General features: G+C 39.9%; 1 pseudogene; it reads right to left on the bottom strand.

Annotated features, from left to right (window-relative positions):
* Positions 1-288: 288 nt before the first annotated feature.
* LOC143879105 (mitochondrial succinate-fumarate transporter 1 pseudogene) overlaps positions 289-6,806 on the bottom strand; it is a 32,098-nt pseudogene continuing 25,580 nt past the window's right edge.

Genomic DNA, 6,806 nt, shown 5'->3' with positions numbered 1-6,806 from the left:
AACCAAACACAACTTCACCACATCTCAATTGGTCTTCTCCCACAGGGGAAGAAAGCCCCCAAAAAGAGAACTTTCTTGTAAACAGACACTCATTGTTCACTCTTGAAAGGCCTGATAACACCTCGTGAGTAGCTTGTTCTAATGAAGCTTGGGCCTTTCTTTGATCATTAAGTTGAAGAATAAGTAGTAGATGACTAGATGCACCTCATCAAGCAATGCGGAAGGAAATGAAAAGAATCCGACTCTGTGCTCGGATCAGAACAAGGCAGCACAAGCAATAAATGTTATTTACATGTCTGCACTCTGTAAATATCTTTTCTCGTAGAAACCCGTCACTTGGTCAGCTACAGCCCACATGATGGCCAGCCCAGGAGGAATACTCATGAGCCTAGGCAGCAGCCCCTTCCACAAGGCAAACAAACCCTCCTCGGAATATATGGGTTTAATGACTTGGACCATGCCCTTGTATTTGATGTCGCCCCCGGATCGGCTCTGAGCCATGAGCCTTGTCTTCACAACATCGAATGGACCTGTACATACAGGACCAACAATCCCTGCGAGAAATCCAGACACCATGGCTGGAAGACTTTTCCATCGCCTTCCTGTTTCTTCCACAAGATTCCATCAAATGCATTCTTGGCTGTGAACATGGCAGCTTGGTTTATCCCATTACGCATCACAGTTGGTGCTGCCCCAGCCCAGAGTCCAAGAACACCTTCTTCACGAATGATCATGCGTGCACAGTGTATAGGTCCCTTGTACTTTAGAAGATCCGGGCTTAATCCTCTCTGTGCTGTTGCAATCTAATCTTTACCACCTGCAATCAGCACCCACAAGACATCTTATGTGAAATATTCTTTCGAACCCATGAATGGTACAGGTAAGAAAGCATGATAATTGCATGATTTCTTACAGATCAACAAAAAAGAGATTCAGATATTTTAAAGGTCCTCACATAGATAGGGTGTCTACAAAAAATCAGATCCATAGGATCATCCCAACCCTACGATTTGTGGAGGTAAAATGGATGTCTTTAAACCTTCACAAATTAGTTCATTTTTTGCCTCCAAAGTTCGAATGGTTAGGATGATCCTATGGATCTGATTTTTTGTGGACACCCTATCTATGAGAGGGCCTTAAAAATGAATGGTTTGGATCACCCAAATAATGTGGCCCCCACTGTATTTTAAGCTAGTGTGTAGATAACTTATCTACACATGTGTGTAGGAACCGTTTTCTCTCTCTCTCTCTCTCTCTCTCTCTCTCTCTCTATATATATATATATATATATATATATATATATATATATATATATATATATATATATTTTGTGAATAGTGAACCTTTTTTTAGAAATATGAACTCCATTACTGTGCTTGCAAAGTACAATTGTTTCCATTCTTTTTTTCAAAATGATTGATTTGAAAGCCTTACTGATTCAATACTGAAAATAAGTTTATTACAAACGAAAATGGGAAAATGGAATCACCTGCATGCAATAATTTCAGAGCAGCAAAATGCTTCAGTTCTGCTGAGTTGAACACGATTTCAACTCTTCTTAATTCATTATTTCAGTATCTTGACATTAACTATGTGCGGAGTTTAGGGGTCAGCTGGGAAGAAATCCTATCGTCTTTGAAAGTGATTAGCTCCTCATCACAGCACCTTGCCGTTAAGAGTTACTGAATCTAAATGTATTAGTGCATGACTGCATGCTAAATCATTCAATCTAGATAAATGTTTGTCATGGATGTATTTACAGCACCATCGGATGTCATTAACCTGTCTTCGTCATTAAAGAATTTAACACATTTTGAAACCCCTACTTTTTTTGAAGAGTAACAGTCATGTTACTTTCAAACAGAAACAAGAGACAAGTTGTCCCATTACACCAACTCCAAATTGAAAAGCTGCAAAACAGATATGAAAGAACGAGTTTATAATGGTAGTGAGTGCCAAGAACCAGATTCTCCCTCTCAACCTCTTTGTTGGCCAATTGATCAGCCATGTGATTAGCCGATCTAAAATTGTGACATATTGATGGGTTAAACTTGAAGCACAAATCAAAGATTTTGACAATAACTCCAACTAATTTCCACAGCACTCCCGCTTTCCTATTTGCCCAGGATATTAGATTGGAAAAATCCCCTTCAACGATCAAATGTCCACTACGTAAGGAAAAAATCCGTAGAGCCCTCCGCCTTGTTTGAGTCACATTCAGTCAAAATGATGAAACCACTTGAATAAAAAAAACACACCACCCACACGTGTTGACTTTTTTCCCCTCAATCACCCCTCCCTATCTCTTGGTTGGTAAGCTGGAATTGAAACTCCGACCTTAGAGTCAAAGAACAAAGCCTTAACCCGTGAGCTAGAGGCTCAACCCTGGAGAAACCCCCTCTTCTGAAGCTAATAAGCGATGGAAAAAAAAGACCGAAAGGTAAAGATACCTCGAGTATGCGGTATCCACACTCTCTTATCCAATTCAAGATGGAATGGGTATGACTTGCTAAGGAGATCTAATATGGACGATAGGATGTCAATTTCACTATCTTTAAGGTGTCCTTTAAGCCTAATAACCCAATCTATTGACCCATCCCCCCTTCTCTCCATGTAGACACAAACTCTCTCCCCTCTATCGGTCACTAAAAGATATAGATCCGGGGTAAGCATAGCACAATATACTCTTAGGCTCCTAGCAATAAATCCTCCCAAAACCCAGTACCCTCCTCCCCACTTCCCAACCTAAACGGAAGATCAGAATCACACCAAAAAAAGTAAGGAATTGACCCCGATGCACCCGAACCTTTATCTAAAATGGTGGGTTCCCAATCCCCCCAAGCCTTCCCATATTTATCCCCATTAATTTATGTCATGGAGCATTTTTTTCCTCCCCATATCCCCATCACCATTTACCAAGTAAAGCTTTATTTCTCAACAACTGCTTTCCAATCCCAATCTCACCTTCTTTCTTTGATTTGCATACCTTCTTCTATCTCATGAGATGCTTCATTCTTTAGTTCGATTCTCCTCCTTCCCAAAGGAAATCATGTTGAAGTTTTCCAATTTGTTTCAAATCCCAATGCCACCTTTCTTTGATTCCCATACCTTCTTCCATCTCATGAGATGCTTCATTCTTTAGTTCGGTTCTCCTTCCCAAAGGAAATCATGTTGAAGTTTTCCAATTTGTCTGCAACGTTAGTGGGTATCTTGAGAAGAAACATGAAGTAGACAAGAAGATTCACGAAGGCTACTTTGATTGGGGTTGTTCTTGCACCAAAGGGCAATACCTCTTTTTCCACGATGCAAGATTCCATAGCCATTCAAAAAAAAAAGTTTCCATTCAATTTATTCAACAACTGTATACCAAATGGAGGGGGTCGAGATTCCAAATCCTAATGTAAACCAAGGTAAGTGAAGGACTGAAGGCCAACACTTTCTTTCTACACCCCATAATGCTAGCATGAGCCAATAATCATCATGTTGCATATTAATTCCCACCAACAAAATTTGGCCAAAATTGATTTTTAGACCTGAAATCACCTAAATATTCATTTCAAATTCTTAACTTCCTCATTATTTTAAAAAATAAGGATTTCAACTGCAAGTTTGTTTGTTTGCTTTTTGAATGTCAAAACTTATTATAAGGAGCCAAAAACCCCATGACCATAGTTGTAAATTCCGTTTCGTTTTGTCCAGAATGGACGAAACGAACCGGTTTCGTTCCAATTCCGGAACGAAATTCCAAAAATTTCGTTCCGGTGGAAATTTCGTTCCATTCCGGACGAAATTTTTCGAAATCCGGAATTTCGTCCTGAATGGATGAAATTCTCCATTCCGGCCGGAATCATGCATAACGGCTAGTTTGACTGGATTTTGCAGATTTTACAACAATGCCCCTGGAACGGATATTTTTTGTTTTTGACCATTTTAACATCAAAATGTGACCGTTTATAGCTGTTGGGAAGGGTATTTTAGTCATTTTTAAATGCACAATCAATTAAAAACTCTATAAATAGCCTTTTCCCTACCTTCTTCTCCTCCACCTTCACATAAGTGATTCTCCTTCTTTCTCTAGTTTCACTTACATTATCTATTCTACTAAATTTCCTACAAGTCTGCCATCTTCTTCAACTCAATCCAAGTCTATTTTGGAACAAAGGGAAGGCCTACATTGACATCAAGAAGTCAAGAACTATTTCCAAAGGTTTATTTCAAGTGAGTGAAGGCTAATTTTTTCTTCTTCTCTTCAACTCAAGTTCAACCTCAAGGTTCTCTTTATTTCTTTCCATTTCCTTTCTTTCATTTTAATTTTATTTCTTACTTCATTTGTCCCCTTCTATTTCATTTTTTTTTTTGTAATTTGTTTCCATTTCCTTTCTTCTAATTCATTTCCCCCCTTCTTCTACTTCATTTCAGAATGAGTGGGTCGGGGTCGAAACCTTCTGCAGGAGGATCCTCTATTGGTTCTGCACCAGCTAGATCGGATGACCCGGCATGGGCTTACGGTACATTGGTTCCGGGTCAAAAAAATAAAATAAGTTGCATATTCTGTGGCAAAATTCATAGCGGGCGGAGGTATAACCTGCTTGAAAGAACATTTAGCGGCTGTTCCTGGTGAGGTAGCATCATGCAAAAAAGTGAGTGAAGATGTAAAATATCGAATGAAGTAACTTTTAGATGCAAAGAGAAAAGAAAGGGCTAAGATGAGCGTATTCAGAGCAGAGGTTGGAGGTTTTTATGGGACACCAGATGAAGAAGAAGAGGAGGATGATGAAGAAGACATTGCCATTACACCATTGCCTCAGGGAATGGGTAAGGAAGTTCTTGTAGAATCGAGTGGTGCAAAAAGGAAGAAAAAGGAATCACAGGAGGGATCAGGAATTTCTTTGCACCACGAACAACCCCGGGAGCCCAACCAAGCATTAAAAGTGCTTTGGCTACCAAAGAAACAATGGATAGAGTAGACATGACAGTTGGCATGCTTTGCTATGATGCCAATCTCCCTTTCAACGTTGCCAATTCACCTTTCTGGCAACCTATGTTTGATGTTGTGAAGGCCGTGGGTTCGGGTTATAAGGCACCTACTTATCATGCTTTAAGGGGTTCAATTTTGAAGAATACAATGTATGAGGTAAACAACTATTTGGAGGAGATTAAGATATCATGGAAATACACTGGTTGTAGCATTATGGCCGATGGATGGACAGACACCAAACAACATTCCCTAATCAACTTTTTGGTGTACTACCCTAAATGAGTCATATTCCTCAAATCCATTGATGCATCTGGCATAGTGAAGAATGCCGATGAATTATACAATATCTTTGAAAAGATTGTCGAAGAGGTGAATCCGGGAATATGTGGTGCAATTTGTAACTGACAGTGAGCCAAGTTACAAAGCTGTTGGGAAAAGACTAGAAGCCGCGTGTGATACATTCTTCTGGACTCCGTGCGCAACCCATTGCTTAGATTTCATCTTAGAGCATCTGTGTAAACCGAGTTTATTTCCTCACATAGCAACCTCAATTGAGAGGGCTCAGACGATTACAAAGTTCATCTACAACCATGGAGGCCTCTTGAATTTGATGAGGAAGAAGTTCACAGGTGGGAGGGAGTTGTGCAGTCCTGCTGCAACCAGATTTGCTACAAATTTTATTAACATACAAAGTCTGGTATTGAATCGTAAAACACTTCTGCAGATGTTTGTGTCTGATGAGTATATTACTAGTAGGTTTGTCCAACACCCACTGAGTGAAGGGGTAGTTAGTACTGTGTTGGACAAATCTTTTTGGGACCAATGCAATTATATTCTAAACATCAGCGACCTTTTAGTGAGAGTGCTGCGTTTGGTAGATCATCAGGACAAACCGGCGATGGGTTACCTATATGATGCCATGGATAGGGTCAAAGAGAACATCAAGGAGAGGTTGAAGAGAAAATCAGATTACATGCCCATCTGGAGGATCATCGACCAAAGATGGGATAGGCAACTCCACATTCCCCTCCATGCAGCAGGATATTTTCTTAACCCTACTCTCTTTTTCACTCTTACCTTCTCTAGGCACAGTGAAGTAACCAGAGGCTTGTTGGCATGCATCACTCGACTGGTACCTGATGAAGCTACACAAGACTTCATCACCAATCAGATTGAGGATTATCGAGAGGCTAAGGATATGTTTGGAATGAAGCTTGCAATCCGCAACCGAACGAAGTTGGGACCAAGTATATTTGAGTTGTTTGTTTAATTAAGTATAATTTATTTTAACTTTCAGTTTCTCAGCAAATAATGCTTTACTATTTGTTACTTTACAGTTGCATGGTGGAATCAATTCAGAGGTGAAGTGGAAGAATTACAGACCTTTGCGATCAGAATAGTCAGTCAGAGCAATTGGGTGTGAAAGGAATTGGAGAACCTTCGAACACATTCACTCTGCAAAGAGAAATAGGTTGGAGTACCAGAGATTGGATGACTTGGTGTTTGTCCATTGCAACCTTAAGTTTCGACAAAGGTATACAACGTAATATAATATTTTCAACTCTCACCTTATCACTTTAAGCTTTTAAGTTTAACTTTTGACATTAAACTTAATGTTTTCTTTTTTAGGGAGTTGATGAGGAAATCATCTACCACTAGTGACCCTTTGAGCATAGACCATCTGGATGTCATGATGGATTGGGTTGCGGAAGAAGAAGATGTCATTTTCACGTCGGAAGACATTGGGAGGGAAAATCTTGAAGCACCTACTGCTGTTGTTGGGGCCGGGGACGACGACGACGACATTGAGTATGATCATCCGGGTTAT

Source organism: Tasmannia lanceolata, unplaced genomic scaffold (assembly GCF_043159265.1).
Source record: "Tasmannia lanceolata isolate RefF3 unplaced genomic scaffold, GAP_Taslan_0.1 ptg000006l, whole genome shotgun sequence".
NCBI classification, from domain to species: domain Eukaryota; kingdom Viridiplantae; phylum Streptophyta; class Magnoliopsida; order Canellales; family Winteraceae; genus Tasmannia; species Tasmannia lanceolata.
This window is presented reverse-complemented; position numbering and strand designations above follow the sequence as displayed.